This window comes from Watersipora subatra, chromosome 5 (genome assembly GCF_963576615.1).
Source record: "Watersipora subatra chromosome 5, tzWatSuba1.1, whole genome shotgun sequence".
Classification (NCBI taxonomy): domain Eukaryota; kingdom Metazoa; phylum Bryozoa; class Gymnolaemata; order Cheilostomatida; family Watersiporidae; genus Watersipora; species Watersipora subatra.
Genome location: NC_088712.1, coordinates 30,703,077 through 30,720,999, shown reverse-complemented (window position 1 = coordinate 30,720,999; position 17,923 = coordinate 30,703,077). Strand labels below are relative to the sequence as shown.

General features: G+C 34.2%; 1 long non-coding RNA gene across 2 annotated transcripts; it reads left to right on the top strand.

Annotated features, from left to right (window-relative positions):
* The first annotated feature begins 634 nt into the window (after window positions 1-634).
* LOC137396338 (uncharacterized) lies at window positions 635-6,104 on the top strand. 2 transcript variants are annotated; one of them, XR_010978540.1, is made up of 6 exons: window positions 635-690; window positions 818-972; window positions 1,260-1,377; window positions 1,847-1,973; window positions 2,776-3,397; window positions 3,570-6,104. It is a non-coding gene; the product is annotated as an uncharacterized lncRNA (long non-coding RNA). The 2 variants fall into 2 exon arrangements; XR_010978539.1 differs by having other exon boundaries at window positions 1,847-3,397.
* Window positions 6,105-17,923: the final 11,819 nt, after the last annotated feature.

Sequence of the window (17,923 nt, the reverse complement as noted above, 5' to 3'; positions counted from 1 at the left end):
TCGGCAAATGCGTATTTCGACTAATAGAATTTCGGCGAAATCAAAATTTTTTATAACAGTATTATTTATTTGTTCAGCTTGGCCTAATGGCCCCTAATTAGTAATTACAATGTAATAATTCTTCATACTTAGCCTACAACACAACTTGTCATTGACAACCTTTCTTGATTATTCCGGAGTCTCCTGGTTTTTGATGCAACCTTCCTGGTTCTCCTTGCTTCCCTGGTTTCCACCCATATTTCCAAAATAATTTTTTTCTACCAAAGACTACCAAATCATTTTCATTCATTTGTCATATACTTTTGCGAGTTTTGTGCTCAAAACCCTATAATAATAGAAAGATTTGGTTGTTTTACAGCTTTAATTAATTGGTAGTAAATACAGTCTTATAGAGTCCTTATTACACGCTTGCTTATTATATTAGGAGTTGTGCGTATGGCAGTTTGATCTTATAGCCCAGTTTCAGTTTACTGCTGCTAGCACTGTATTGCTAACTGGCATTCAATGCAGCAAAATTAAAATTCAGTAAATATAACATTTTTGTGTGACCGCCAACTTATTAATGATATAAAAACTAGTTGTAGGGTAATGTAAAAATGAGTACGTTTTACTATAATAATTATGAATATGTTTATTGCAGTTCAGGTATTCTGGCTGCTGATGATGTCAGAGTCTGATTACAACAAGCTGGTAAGTAAAATAACAGTATTAATAAAATTTCTATATATGGAAGGGAATGATGTTTCTTTGTTAACGTTAATGTTAACGTGCTTTTGATTTTTTATCCTAAATGATTATAAACTGACAACCCTTGTAGGTGAGATCAAAGCGCCGTTCCTTACGACAGGTACTATCAAAAGATGGTACTATTACGTTTCGTCACTGTCCTTACCCACGGGATAATAAGACAGGATCAGCAGGATCATCGTTTAAAAGAGTAAAAGTCTAAAGAATTACAGTCCGATAGTGCAGGTATATGTAGCATACTGAGTGGTATTCTAAAGTGCTAGCGTGCTTTAGTGCTAGCGTGCTTCTATTCTATTGTGCTAGCGTTGTTTGATCTTAATATTTATAAAGTTGTAACAAGGAGCTCTACATGTTAACCTATTGATAACTACTGATAACCTACTTCTCCTTACTGATAACCAGATTTTGCTTAAACTTTTATATATATATATATATATATATATATATATTAAATTGTTAGCCGATATTTAATGTTGGAAGTGGCCTACAAAATAACATAAACATCGCTGTAGTTACAGGCATTGGGGACAAAGCTAGAAGTGTGAATGAACATGGTGAAGTCCATGATGAACATGGTGGGGTTATTCATCATGAGGACGAGGAGTCTTCAACATCAGCTCCCCAGTTAATGTATGTTTAATCAGGTTTAATCATGGGGAAGTTTGTGTTATAGAATACGAATCTATAGTTTCCGTTACATAGCCCATTGCTACCTACTAGCATTGAAGATATTTGAGAACATACATCGGATGACTTGATATATACTTACTTACTTTACTTGGAGAATAATTGCTTCTTTTGCAAAGGGCTTGAGCAATATGGCAAAATCATTGTATCTAACATAGATCTAGGTCGGCAACAAAGGATGTTTTTGGGCTTTAGGGTTACGGATGCTTGCTGTATATATATATATATCCTATTGCTGTTTGTCATGTTATTTTAGCTTACTGTTATCTAAGATGTGCTAAGTTGCCGCTACCTCATAGTATGTCTGTTGCATTATGTGTGTATTGTATTATGTTTTAAAGATCTGTATACTCTTATGCATTGAAATACACATTACTTTACTGTGTTAATGTCATATTATGTTTTGTTTTAGAAAGACTTTTGAGATTCCTATAAAGACTATATATTTTAAACTGCTAAATAGCAGTGAAAATATAGTCTTGGTGGAGTCCAGAGTGTTAGCACTACCAGAATTAGATGACTAAAGCAAAAGGCTTACAGTGAGTTCTATCATAATTTGGATAAGGAGCATGAATAATTTATGTGATTAGTATACAGAAATATAATTTTATTTTAATTGTTGATGCATTTGGATTTTATTGTAGGCTATAGGTCAAACTGTTAATTCTCAAATCAACAGTATTAGATCACCAACTAATTAAATGAGAAATTTGTTGTAACTTCATTCAACATGAAAGATCGACTTGAAGGTGGTGATGTGATATGTTGTAGAATTGCTACAGGGCTATTATCAAAGTCAATGGACTGTTATTTTGTTCGTGTGACAGTGCTGTTGAAATAGCAATCCGCAATCCAGCTTATGCTAGTCAGCCTGAAGACCAGAAAATATGTTGCCATCTAGAGTATGTTAGCGACTCTCAGCTTATTGGCAACATATGTACATATCTTGTAATTTTATCTATATTCAGTATTTGCTGCTCTGATGCATACTCTAAGGGAGTTGGAGGTATTTCTGAAAGAAGCTTGCACTGATTAGCATTGAACATATTCGGTTTTATATTAATTTGCTTTTCTATGATTGTTTTGTTATTGATAGATGTTAGGTAAGTCTGTTTGCCGCAAGATAATAGCCAACTTCAGAATTTAATTTTTGGTTGGTGGGCATTTTGCTGGCTCAAGTGCCAATAACAGAAAATTGGTTGTGTTTTTTGTCACTCACATCGGCTTTGTAAATTGACAATGTGAATAGACAAAAATAGTGTCTTTTTGCAGGTATTTTTGTGTATTTTGGTGCTTAATGCTAACTAACTTCACACTATATATTTGCAACCTTTTCTGCAGCTGAATGGTGTGCAGTTAATAGTGATGAAAATGACCATGCTTACCCACAAAATGATGACTCCGGTGTTAAGGTATTATAATTATTATGTGTTTCTTAGTTTTTCATGGTACGCTATTCAATCTACTAGTTCTAACCTATTTGCTTGCTCTTTTTTGTGATTTAAATTCTTAACACTATTAAAGAAATATTAATTTCCATAATAACTTCCACTTAATTTCCATTTGCTTTATTTTTAGCAATTTAATTTCTTCAATTCTATTACCTTGATACTGCGTAAATTTCATTACCCTCTAGAACGTATAGCTAGGGCATCTGTGTGTTAGTATATTATTGTTTACTAGCTATATCAATGGTTGTAGATCTTTTCAATCATTGACAGTGTGGTCCTAGTTCTGCTCAAGAACAAGTTTTCAACAGTAGCTGTATCAGCTCAGAATTCTCTAAGATGTTCTTGTTGCAACTTGACGTCTAGCTGTCCTGCACTGCATGCTGTTAAAAGAGCTTTAACATCTGTTGATCTGTCACCTGGATTGTTGATGATGAAGGAGATATTGGCACTAGAAACCCAGTTGAAATATAGATGGCAATATCAACCAAACTTCTCACATTCACCTTAACTGGGTTTGTTTGTTTTATTACTACCCAGTGTTACATAAAACTAATACAGGAAATATTTGCATTTATCAATGACTTCATCTCTGATTAAGTTTTACATAGTATGCCTTTTAGCTTTAGGGGATACAACTTGGAATTATTCTTCTATGTGAAAATGATATTTTTTCACTCATTTTAGATCTTCAACAAACTTAAGAGAAATACCACCTTCTTCATGCAATTGTGGCTTTATGTCTGAAGACTTTCTCAAGACTTCCGTAGTATGCTTTGATTTACTAGAAGCTTATAATGTAACTGGTGAGTGTGCAGGCCTACGTCTATTTTTATTTGTATTTATGTTGGTGGATTAGTGTTGATTTAGCAGTTAAAAATTTAGCAGTTAAAAATTTAGCATACATAGTAGGTACTAGTTTTATTGTTAGATCCTTGGCTATACACATTACATATTACAAGGATTATATGTACATATTTGGTACTAGTTTTATAGTTAGATCCTTGGCTATATACTAGTGTTGGGCCGGTATTGGGTTATTCGCTCTTACCGATACCGAGAGATTTTCGGTATCCGAGGAAACCAATCATTTTCGGTGAGAGCTAGTCATCCGCGGCCGGTTTGATATGATCGGTATTTATTCGTGGAAGCCTATCGGTAAATGGTTATACAGATGTCCGGATAGGTTTTTAAAACGCTTCATTGACGAGCATGCTAGTCTCAGCACGCATTGGCGAACAAATGCAACGAAAATTTCCACACTTACTGTATTTACTATTATATTACGTTACCTTGATAATGATACCAGCCTCGAAGGTTTGGGAGTTCTCCACAGATGGGAGGATGTATAAAGACTCTAACGGGACTGGACTCTAATTGGACTGCGTATAATTATGTGATTACATTACCTGATTACAATATGTGATAGTAAGATTTCTGTAAACTTTCAGTATATTTAACAAAGAGAGCCCCTTGCCATTATCTATCTGTTCTTTATTGTACATAACGTTTGTATCAATAACTATATTTTTAATAGAATAAACAATAAAAACATCTATCATGAAACTTATATTTCCATCTTTCTTTTCTTTTTTGGCTTGCTAAAACAAGGAGTCTTCTTGCCGTAACAACATACTGCTGACTAAAGAATGTTTTTTGCACAGGCTACTTTTTGCACAACGATAAAAGTTGTTCAAGACAGTTATGGTTTAAAGTTTAAACCATTAAACTTTAAACCATTAAACTTTGAACCATTTAAAGTTTAAACCATTAAAGTTTAAACAGACACTGATAACCACATATCGAACGACAGTACCGACAATACCGAACTTTCTTAGTTGGCAAAGGATACCGAAGATGGTAAATACCGAGGATACCGATAAAAAAGTGCAAGGATATCCGATCCGGCACTAAATTAGATACCGGCCCAACACTACTATATACATTACATATTACAAGGATTATAGGTGCATATTTGGTACTAGTTTTATAGTTCGATCCTTGGCTATATACATTACATATTACAAGGATTATATGTACATATTTGGTACTAGTTTTATACATGTATAAAATCGAGTATATTTCATTGAATCGAGTAGACAACCCCTTTATTTAGAATTGATTTGTAAAAGCTTTATAAATTCCTATTTGATAGCCTACCCCGTTTGAAGTAGTAATAAAATATTTTTGATACAGAGGTAGTGCAAAAATATGGATTATAAGGTTTACTTCTATAAGGTCAATTATAACATTATATTAATTAGTTGCATACTTTCTGCTGCTTCACTATTATTGTAGATCCGTCTGGACACAGCACCATTATTGTAAAGGAAGGACAAATCCGACGTGTCAATTACCAATAGTCCAGAAACTGCTAATTATCCTGATACTACCACTTTAAACCTCAACTACCAAGAACGAACAATGATTCTTATACAATTATTTTTTTTATCCGACTATGGAAGCCAGACTACACTGACATCACCACACGGAATGTGTACCACAAATTAATATACTCTACCTGTCTTTATATACATATATACCTTTTTATTCTTAACTATTCTGGAACCAGAATGGGTCTCTAAGCTATATGTAGAGCTAGAGACTCATTGGCTGGGGAGGTGTGAAGCGCCCAGCATTTGTAATCTTTAGTTACACAGCCCATCAATACCGTGTCATTGTGAAGCAGAGGAACTCATCATGTTATTCAACTTCTATATTAGTATTTATGCATCCTGTCGTAAGAGTATTATACACCTCTTACGGAACCACTCATCCCCTTTTATTTAACCATTTTTGATATGATTAAGAAACAGCTTTCTGGACTCTTGGTAGCCTGACACGCCGATTTGTTATTCCAACTTCCTAGCACCTGCTATTTTACTGCACAGCATAAATGTTATCTGCTTCTTTGTACTTACTCGCTTTCTGCTTAGGAAGTTTTGCAGCGCCCAATTGTCTGTGATCTACGGATATGACGGTTGCCTGACTGATTAGGCAAACGTATATAAGCCTGTGTAGATCAGAAAGAATTCGAATTCCATATTTTACTCACGCTCTAGGTATCACTCTGCTCTTGTATTACTTTTTATATTTTTAGACTTGCGCAATTAGCATCAGCCATTGATTTGATTAGCCTTTATATATTTTATGTTTTATTGCCTTTTCTATTGAAAGTTTGAATTTTTAATAAATATAATCTGTTTTTAAGTTTTCAGCTAAAACAAACCAGTCTAATTCTCAGCATTAAATCTACACCTCGTATACAGTCTTCTAAATTCGCAAATCATAAACCAACTACTTGAACCACCAATCCAGCACTTATAGTTAATAATCCTTAAAACAGAGGATCATTACAATTATAGGTACATATTTGGTACTAGTTTTATAGTTAGATCCTTGATTATAAACATTACATTACATAGTACATTGGTTTACAGTGCAAACTTTTGTGTGTCCCAAGTGCCACAATCTGGTTCAACCTGATGGTGGAGATGTAGGAGTTCTGAATATGGGAGATTTTGTTATCACCCATAAGCTGCTACGTCACTATCTAAAACTGTTTATTACAGCGGGGTAAGTTGAATCCTTTGTGTATGTGTTTAATTCCAGGTGCGTTATCTTTTTTTCATATATTTCAATTTCTAAGCTTTTCTTATGATTTTAAAGGGTAGAATTATGAAGACATTAAAACACGAATTATGTTGAATACATACCAATGGTAAATTTTAACTCAGTCTCTTGGTTAGTCACTGACTAACTGAGAATACTCACCTCTACATCACTGATACATACATTATGTTAGGCGGTTTTTATGACTACGTTTTTAGAATGACATTACATGGCTTTTATAAATTTGCCACATGGAGTTCCTGGGAATTGGGACAATCAGTATCTCCAAAGTATCATCAGCTGAGAATGTCTTGGGACTCCTTCATTTGTCTTTTGCCATCAAACAAATACTTTTCCTGTCCTCTTTGCACTACTTCTCCCAACATAATAATTTGTGATGGCCTCACCCTTGGATTTAAAAAGCTGCACCGAATTCCTGTGGAGAGGACAGAGATAGAAGGAGAACTTTTAGATGGCTGCGGGTAAGGCTAAATAAATTAGAGTAGCTTTTCCTTGATAAAGACCAAACATCGGTTTCTTTCACATAGATTGGAATGGGTGGTAGTTGTAAAAAAGTCTATATTCATTTCTTATCTGTTAGACTCTGGTTTTACTACAGGTCTGCAAGCACACATGTAATCCCAAGTAAGGTGGCTCGGGCAGCAATAATGTCTGTAATAAAGAAAAAGGACTTTGATGCTGACAATGTACAGGAGGTAAATATGTCTGATTGGGATAACCATTTGTAGCTTCACTGCAGTTTGCCCACTTATTTGGTTACACGAGCATATTATCATATACCAAATGACACTTGTGTAACCGGGGCATTACCCATTATGATTAGAGTCCGTAAACTTTAAAAATACTCTAGCACAATATTGAAATTGAAATTTTAACTATTACTCACTAACGCATGTTCTATCTTTAAAGCTATCAGATAGAAAAAATGGAAAGTGCCATAAACTAAAAATTTCTTGCAGCTAAAAAGACTATCTGTAGCCCACTTTCCACCACTCATTCACGTAGCCATCTTCTTAGAGGCCAAAGAAAGACATTATGATCATTGGCGAATTTTCTTAAAAGAACTGTTTAAAGACTCTCCAGCCGTGGGCATACAATGTGCAGCAGAAGAACTGGATACATCCTTGGAAACTTTCTTTGCACTTAGAGGTATGACTGAATGATTAGAATCAAGAAAACAGGACAGCCACCCAATGTTGATTTTACGCTGTCAATCCATGTTTTGCGATTCAATTGTCATGGTTCAGCACTAGTATATCGTATTATAAATTGTAAGGTTTGCGGTTCAATGCTCAGCAGAGTCATGGCTGCTGCATGGCTGCTGCCCTAAACCCTAGCCATTTAGTTGATGTCACATCTCACGCTTGTCACGTGTCACACTTAAAAAACCATAGACCTATTGCTTTATTAAGCGCTTTACAAATAAAATTAATTACTATTATTTACTATTATTATTGTTTATGATTTAGTTCACACTAATGTCTACTTGGGTAATTTTTTTTGTTAATTTTGTGTCTTCACTTAAACTTGATTATTTGACCTCCATTTAGTGTTTCTCGCAATGTTCAGATGATTTGTTTGTTATTTCTAGATTCCAGGAGTCTTTCAGCTATTAGATTCCTTAGCCCACTGCTGTATGATCTCTTGAAAGAAGCTACCGTCGAGGAGTTTAAGCTAATTAGACCCATTACGGATATCATCATACAAAGATTACAGTATATGCAGAATCATACACCTCATGACCTAGAAGTCTTACCTCCTCAGCACAAAGATCGTGAAGGAAGTTATCCAGACTTACCCGAGTTAACAGGGGAACCTATGTCTTAGATGGGAAGAGGGAGTCAATTTGCTCCAAGATTGGAAAGCGGCAGAAGAATCTACTTCCTGGGGTGTTTCTTGTCACTGTCCGCACGGTATGGTATCCAACTATGTTCAGGCCATGATTTACCAATACATATTATTATGTGCAAGATAAAAATTGTAATTTGTTTGCTTCTTTGCACTTAGCCTGTCTTGACAAACTGTGGTTTTTGCGGAGTTGTTCCCCCGTTGACCGGGCGAGCAACACAACAGTTGTGTTACTTGCCTGCTCGACGGGGGAACAACTCCGCAAAAACAACAGTTTGTCAACACAGGCTACTTTGCACTTTGCTGTCTCATCATTTTTTCTTCAGATTTTTACTCAAATGGTGAACCAGAAAGGGTGAATGAATTTCATTCTATGTTTAGTATCTTGGTATTTTGCATATCAGCTGATAGCTAAAAAATCTCCTCTAGACTTTGGTGTAATATTGGTAACTGTGAGATGAGTGATTTGTTTTTTTATAGAGGAAACAATATACTCTACTTTCGGCAAAATATTGTCTTTTTTGTTTAAATAAACCATACTTTGTGACCATTATTTTTGTGTCATTAAATTTTAGCTGTGTGCTATGGCTTTGAAATCATGGATAATCACGAGTTGCCCAACACCCCATTTACCGCTATTCGAACTAGAATCACAGCAGGTAGGTTATATTAGTTCTACATGTGGCTCTTAGGCAATGGTGTTGCCCTGAAAGACATAAGTGTGCCATGTGACGGCCTTATCAAACTAGTAAGGTTAACAATATTATCACACTGTCAATATTTAAAAGTGTGTAAACAAAATCACACTTGACTAGTATGCAGGGACTATTATAGCATGGTATGAATCATTAAACCATATTGGTAAATTCTTCAATTTTGCATTTCATTTGTTTATTGATGATTTGAAACAACAAATGATTTTACATCTAAGCATATATACTTATCATTTATTTCAGCTCCTGAGGTAATAGTCTATGGCATAAATAAGCCATAAACAGAGATCCTGGGTTCTTTGCAAAGACAAAATTTTTAGTGGATGGGTTTCATTGGGGTAATCACACAGGTTAGTATTCTCATTCTGTAAGATTTAAAACATGTCACTGAATAATTAATTATGGTTCCAGATTATCTCTGGAAGACTATTGTTTTTGTCAGTCTTACATCTTTATTTCATAACACTTTAGCCTCAATGATCTCAGAACTAGCCAGACCCTTGTGCTAGTACATGAACCTCTCCTTTTGATAATTGTTTATTTTTCAGCAGAGACGGAAGGGGTCTCTGCAGCAGTATCGGCAGCCAAAAATGATCAGAAATTAAGTATAAGGAATCATTATTTGGGAATAATCTGTGTCATTAATCCTTTTTTCGAAGATGACCTCAAAGCTTCAGTTGTAATTCCATTACTGGATAAGAGTTCATCTCGATGTTGCATCGCTTGAGTAATGGCTTGTTAAACTGCACAGAAAACCACCCTGGAACCTAGACTTCTTGTTGGATATTATATTATTGGAAAGTAGAGTCTCTACTGTGGCGCAATGGGTATTGGCTTTGTCTCCAAGTGGAAAGTCGAGTTCAATCCTCAGAGTATTCATTTTGCCTACACATATATTCCCTTTCGTAATGGTCTCAATGTTATTGCAATAAATGCAGCTTTTACTCATTGATTAAATTTAGTGGTATCTGGAAGCCTTTTGATTTTTCCATAGGGAGATCAGTTATATCTAGTTTTGCATAGCGAAATTATACTTATTAACTGCCCACTTTCTGTTTCAAACGAAGTGTATTCCCAAGTAAATTGCAAAATGTTTTGGCCAAAGAAAAGGATTACATTATTCGTTGCATGTTAGCGGTGCTGTAAGTAGTAGGCTACATTTATTTAACAGTAATAACAATCAGGTGTAGGTAATATAAATAATATATATATTTATAACTGTTACATGTGGATATGATTGCTTTTTGTACAGGATGTACCACAAGATACAACTTCGGATGCTACATTCAGTACAAGGACCTCGACACTCAAGTTGCAGAGCAATGCAATGCTACACTAAAAAAACTTAAAAGTTCACTCAGCTACATGCATGAAGAGAATTTCTTTGAACATCTCAGAGTCTTTCTGTCATTTCACAATGCTATTGCTATAACTAATATGAGAGATCCTTGCAATGCTGATGAAAGTCTTATAAGAAGGCTTAAAAGTTTGTGATAACTCCAGATTCTGGTGGTGTGAAACCAATGACTGTTGCAATGCTTATGAGAAACGTTCTGCAGTCTGTTCAAGGAATAGTATCAAATAAAAATTCACCCAGATACTTTCATGGTGGGAAGGAGTTGTGGAGAGGTGACTGACTGTTGGTAGATAATTTTTAATGATATGGTTTATTGAGATACCTACATATATTTTATGTATTGCTGTTGATGAAAGTTTAAGTGTTGTACATGTAGTATTAAGCTTTTATATGGAGCGCCTGTCGATTTTTTTGTAAATTCATATTTATGGCGGAAGTAGTGGAATCGAACCTACGTCCATTTTTTCCCATATCTTTAAGCTTACTTTTTGTATCACTTGTTGAATTGTGGGAATGAGGTCTTCATATTTTTGTCACAAACAAAGCATACACTTTTCATTATGTAGTAGTATATACTTTGCTTTGCATTGGTAGACACAAATGCTGATGTTGCATTTTCATGCGTGTTCACCCTATAATATCTCACTTCAGTTTTACTGCTTTTATTTGTATCATGCTACTATAATATAAATAGCTATATGATACAAGATTAGTGCTGTTTGTCACTTTGCTTTTAGATTAATCTGATTAATCTTCACGGTGAGCTAATAATACTAATCAGTTAATCATATATTATTATACACTTCTGATACACTAAAATCATACAAAATAAACGATAAATAATATTATTCTCTGGACAGGTTCGCCAAGTACTTACCATTAACTTAACCTTGGAGATTAACTCGATTAATTCAACATTAATTTGAAATAATCGCTTAATCTTTATTACTTGTGTTAAAAACAAACACTTTCACATGTCAATTTTTTACTATGAGTGCCTTTCAAATTAATCGGATTAATATAATAAACTCTTTATTTTATTGGTATTTTATTTGGCAATTTATACATCCTTTTTCATTAACCCGATAGCTCCTAAAACGCCCTCAGCCGCCCTGACATAGGCGATTTTCCAAGCTTTGTAGCTCTCATAATATTTGAGTTACAATCTTGAAAGCTAGCTCAGTTTGTAGGCAAATCTCTATTCTAAAAGATACAATTTTAGATTTATGTCCCACTTACAGTGAATCATGTTTTATAAGTAAAAAGGCAGAGGTATGTTTGATCTTTGAGAAAATTTTTAGGAGCTAATTGGTTAAAATGTTAAACATTTTAATCATAATTTGGCCCAAATTCAATGATTTATCATGATAAAGCATCTACCAAGTCACAAATTTACAAGGGGACTTTTTTATTAAGCGTCTCAGCTAAAGTGAAAATTTGCATAAAAAGAAAGGATGTTGTACATTAATGAGCTGTAATCACACTTGCCTCCCAAACATGTTTGCTTTTTATACACATGAGAGTGCCATTGGCGTGTATACTGCATATAATAGTGTGGCATGCATACTGCATATAATAGTGTGGCATGCATACTGCATATAATAGTGTGGCGTGTATACTGCATATAATAGTGTGGCATGCATACTGCCATTGGTATCAGCTAGAGCTACCATATAACTATAATATAGCCTACCTACAGTATTTCCACACTCTTATACTAAGATAGAAACAATGCACATGTATACTGCCTGCATTCAGCTGCTTACAATACACTATTTGAATATAATATACATGTAACATTTAGAATAAGCAAAGTTTCAAGCTTAACTTTTCACAAATCGTTTGTTTCTCACCCAAGAAACAAAGCTTTTCACGATAGGCCAAATTTCTCCATGTATTTAAATAATATATCATAATGATGTTGATCTACATTAACACTGACACATTATTTTCCGATGACATCAAGACATTTATAATCTCTAATTATTCATGTATATGTTATAATATATACATGTATATATTATAATATATATATAATCTGTACTGTAAGCAGTTAAGCCTGATTAATTTTACGAAACAAAAATTTATTAAATAAAACAGTGCCTTGCTTCGTGTCCAGCTTTTTATCACTACCTATTCGTGCTCTTAGCAGCATTGCAATTGTTAAGCAGAGAAAGCTGGTACAGTTGCCCAACAGGCTAATCAATGAGTTCTCGTATTTAACTGCTTGGGCTAATACACTTTTGCTTTCTTGTCACAATAAATGTAACCGCTACTCTTGGCAGCTTTGATCTGAAAAGACATGTATGCCTACTCGGTTCTCAAAATACTAACACTCCTTATAGACTTGTACCTGTTTCGGGAAATTTGCAGTCGAATGCAGCTCTCATATTAATAAAGCTAATCTTCAATATGTGATGCGTAAGTAAATATAATAAAATCCACATACATGTATGTTTTTATGCCCAAATGAGTTATATTATAATCAGCTCATCAAATTGAACATTTAGCCAACTGACTGAACTGTTAACAGCATGTATAACAGTAAAGAAAGAAATGAATAACCATTACGAAACTAGTATATCATATTACAAACATGATTTTAATCCCTTCAAAGAATAATCTTCGATTAGAAGACAGCACTAACAAAAAAATATTTTAAATTGACTGAATTGGCATGAGTATTTTACTACTTGAAAATATAAAACTAATACCAAAAATATGTACATATGGTCCTTGTACTATGTAATGTATAATAGCCAAATATTTCACGATATAAAACCATATAAAAACTATATTAAAATTCAACCTAATGAGTAAGATGTGTTTACAGCCAGAGTTCAGTCTCACGTCCAACCTACTCTATAACTGCACGGGATTGCAGCCATTGAAGCCAGTATTTCCTGGATAAAATTACGTTTAAGCTGCTTGCAGGTATTTCTTTTGTGCATAACACATCTTTTGGGCCCCTCTACAAATACATATGCATTATAATTAGTGCCTGTCGCTGCAATAGAATCTTTTGGGCCCCTCTACAAATACATATGCATTATAATTAGTGCCTGTGGCTGCAATAGAATGAACTATTAAATTAATGGTGGTAAGTCATGTAGCTTACCATTCTTGGCTCGCGAAATGCCACATAAGGATGTCTCCAATTTTCACTTCAAACCAACATTACTCTAAAGCTCTGGATTCCATGTCGCGCGGGCAACATGAATGTTAATAATACCTAATAATCTAATCATATATTAAATATAAAATAAATTAGATTAAACATGTTCATCATAATACAGGATTTGGTAACATAACATGTTGTCAAGACAGGCTAATCTTACTTACGTGGGAAATCCATTTACTAAATACCATGGCATACACCCCACAGTCAAACCCGTTTGGCTGTGTTGGTACCTGAAAGTAATAAATGCAATATTTTCCACTTGGCGGATTGAATAGGAAAAAGTGATATGTTGAGGGATGGACACAAAATATTATTTTATTGTCTAAATGTATATTGTGAATGATATACGGTAGAAAATTAAGGCAAGCGCAGTAATGATAACATTAAGCGAGACAACCAAAAAACACTCATTTAATATTAATGCATTAGAAACATTGTATTTTTCATTTATCAACTTGTAGAATGTATTTGTAGAGTGCTAACTTGATTTATTGATACAGCTAGTATAATATAAAAATAACTAATGATTACCTTCTTATTGATCAGTGAAGGCCTTGCTTCATAGCCAAGTTTAGTGTATATACTGAAATAATTATAAAATATACATTTGATAACCATAAAATAGAGAGAGACGGCACACTTTGAACAATGTATTTATACTATCCTAAAAAGCTCTCAATTTCATTGCAGTTACCGGTCCCAAAAATAGAAAGCAAAAAATTCAATGATCGGAGACGAATACTAATGGCATGAACTTGTCGCAGAAGAGAAAAAAAAGAAAATATTAGAGCGGTAGAGCAGATGAGGGTGCAGGAGGAAAATAGAAGGATACCCAGGCAAAAATGTTGTGATACAGCTTAGAGAAAAGGCAAAGTGTAGCCTGAAAGAGGAAGACACTGACAGAATAAGATGGCAATAGATGACAGGAATGCCACCAATCTCAAATCATGGCAGACTAGATGAGAAAAGTTAAAAAGATGCTCCTTCCGAATTGAGGCATTTTTAAGACAAAGAAGACTAGCCATACATAATTTGGGGCCACTAGACATACACAAATACTTCAATATATAATAACTGCAGTAACAGTTCACAAACAAACATTTAAACTCTCACCTCATTAGTTTGGTAGACATCTCCCGTTTAGGATTTAAGCTATCGAAAATGACTACTGTGCCTTCCATGAGAACAGCAACAAACCAGTGAAACCTAAAATCGTAACATGTAATTGCTTTAAATCATGTTTACCTAGTTTACAGCAAAATAATACACTAAAGCCATAACTTAAAACAAACAAATAGGTCAATCTGTAAATACTATATAGTGACTGTTTCACTTTTACAAGCAAGAAGCAATTACTATAACGGCTCACAGTAGCATAGCTCACACTGGAGTGTGAGTGTCTAAGCCTGATCAAAATGCTACAAGAGGAATGCACTCGTCACAAAGCGGCAGTGGTCTAGGTACGGACTAGCGGACTAGCAGTCTTGTGCCAAGCAGAGTTTTGTTTAATTTACTATACGTGGCACAAGCCTGATGGACGCACCTAAATTTAAAATTATTTTTGCAGATTAGAAGTTAGTTAATGACAAACGATAAACAAATATTGCAGTATATTCATCTTTACCCTGGATTGCAGATTATCACTGCTCCTACTCCTTCACAGGTCAGATCTGGAATTGCATCACTGCTGCAAACACAAACATACAGCTATCCTATGCGTCTGAGGAAACATTGTCAAGATACTAACATATAGGTTTATTTTATTGTGTATTTAGGACTATCAAAGCCTCATACTCAACCGCACCCATACCCGAGAGACTAAAACCAAAATTCGGGAACAGGACCAAATCCTGACCCATGCCTAATAATGATGTACTAGTCTAGTAGCACACATGGTAAATGATTATACACCATACTGCTGTATTCCTTCCATATAATTGCATTGACTACAAAAGGAGAAAACAACGTCATCACACCACTACAATAAGATAGCCACAAAGGTTACTACAATGTCAACTTTGGTTTGATTACTTACTTCTCATAGTTATATATATAGGGCGATAGAAATTTCCACTGGCAACTCCTTTGACCTCGCAGCAGACTACAACCCACACTCACAAGTCACACAGCTATTTATGATAATTAACCAAAGTTAAAAAAGAGGTTATTTTGTCATCGTAAAGTCATATACAACAAGTAAATACATACACAAAACTTTGATTGCAAATAACAGCGAACATCACCTATGTGTCACAGAGATTCCTACATTCTCTATAATAATTTAGTAAATCATTCAAGATAGTTTTGGTCATTTTACCGAAATAGAAACTAATTATGTCATAAGATACTGACTGTCATTGTTGCAATTTAGGATAGCAATAAGCTTTGTTTATTCAGTCTTACCTTGATGTCAGATCCATGAGGTCACTGTCAAGCCACTCATCAGTGTCCAGCAAAGCCAGTGACTTGCTAAGAATGGAGAAGCTTCCGGGAAACCTGATATAATTGGATCAGAAAAGTAGTGTACGTCCAATGCGACCATAGAATGATAAGCTATACCTAAGGATCTCTATGACCATGCACTAAAGGATATCGGAGTCACCAGGATAATGGCAATAAACTAGTGGATTGTATCATAAGTCGTGCAAGGACAGTAACGAGAACAGTAAACATCAATAGAGTAAACATCAATAGAGTAAACATCAATAGAGTAAACATCAATAGAGTAAACATCAATAGAGTAAACATCAATAGAAATGTAAAGCAACTAAATGAAGTAGCATAATGAGAATGTTAACATTCAAATATTCTAAACTCCGAAATGATACTCAGTAGAAGCAATAGCAACTTAGGTAATGCATGCATACATACTATACATAACTTGTACTAGAAGTTGTGGGCTTAAAACAGACAAAAGCATAAGTAGTACATCTTACCATACAATTCTGTTCGGAGTATAAGACAGAACATCATAACTCTTTGGTCCAATTTCATTTTTGTATTATTCTTGGTGATTGGTTAACTAGAACTGTTTCCATAATTCTTGTAGTTAAATAAAAGTAATCGCGACGAAATTTGACTAAATTTCGGATTGATTGACGTAGCATGACATAGTTTCAAATATCAAAACTTTCAGTTGCAACACACATTCCAATAAAGCTGCCAATCATCACCAAAGTGTGCTAATTAGACACATTCCGTCAAGATTAACAGCGTTACAGGAAGCAAATACAGCTGAAGACATCAAGTGTACAGCTGAAGACATTAAGTGTACGGATGTCCCAAAGTCTGAAGCCTGAAAATCAATGCGCAGTGCCCACTACCTGTCAACAAAGAACAAAAACAAGAAAATATGGCATTAATTACAAGAAAGTGTCGTACCATTAAATCCTCCTGGTCAGTATCAGCAATAACCTCAATTGGCTCATCCAAAACAACTTTAGGAATTTCTAATTTCTCCTATAAAATATGACAGACAAAACAATACCATTAATTGTCCCCTGAATGCATGTCTCTGTATTCAGACTACAACATTATATATCACATGTAGGCCTATTAGGAATTACTTATATCTAGATACAAATATAAGGTTTTATATGTATATAAAATGTTTATGTAAAATGTTTTATGTGTATATAAATTAAACTATACATGTAAATAGCTATGGATTTGTATTACTAAAACTAGAGCGCTCAACAATATGAATAATACTGGGGCAAGCTATATACTAATAATATATTTTATTAGTATAAAGTAAAATGTATTATTAGTATATACATATCAAATTTATATTTATATATATACAACTTGTTTCCTTCAATGTCAAATGTCATGTGGAGGTAAATTGTCGGATTTCACCTTAGTTAGACTAAATATATGAAAGTCTTGTAACTCGCTGGTTTTGTAATTCGTTATGGAACATAGCAAACCTTTGCAAAAGTCCTATATTATATACTAATATTTCGACTATTGACTCTAACTGTACTAGTCATAATCATTTGGATTCTCTTGATGACTAGTAGTCACTCACTAGTCAAAATATTAGCATAGAGTATATATACATGTATAAATACAAAAACAAAAATGCTTCTAATTAAACTTGTTATCTATTTGATACAAACCTTTCTGTAAGTGGAGTAAGCTTTGAGCACAATAGCCAGAGTTTCTGCATTATGCACATATTTACCATCTAGAAACATGTCAATTCAAATACATTACTTGTTGAAAATATTATTTGTTGACCATTGAAAGCTAAGAAATAAGAAAAGTATTCGTTTGCAACACAATATTCTTTCAGAAAATCTTAAAA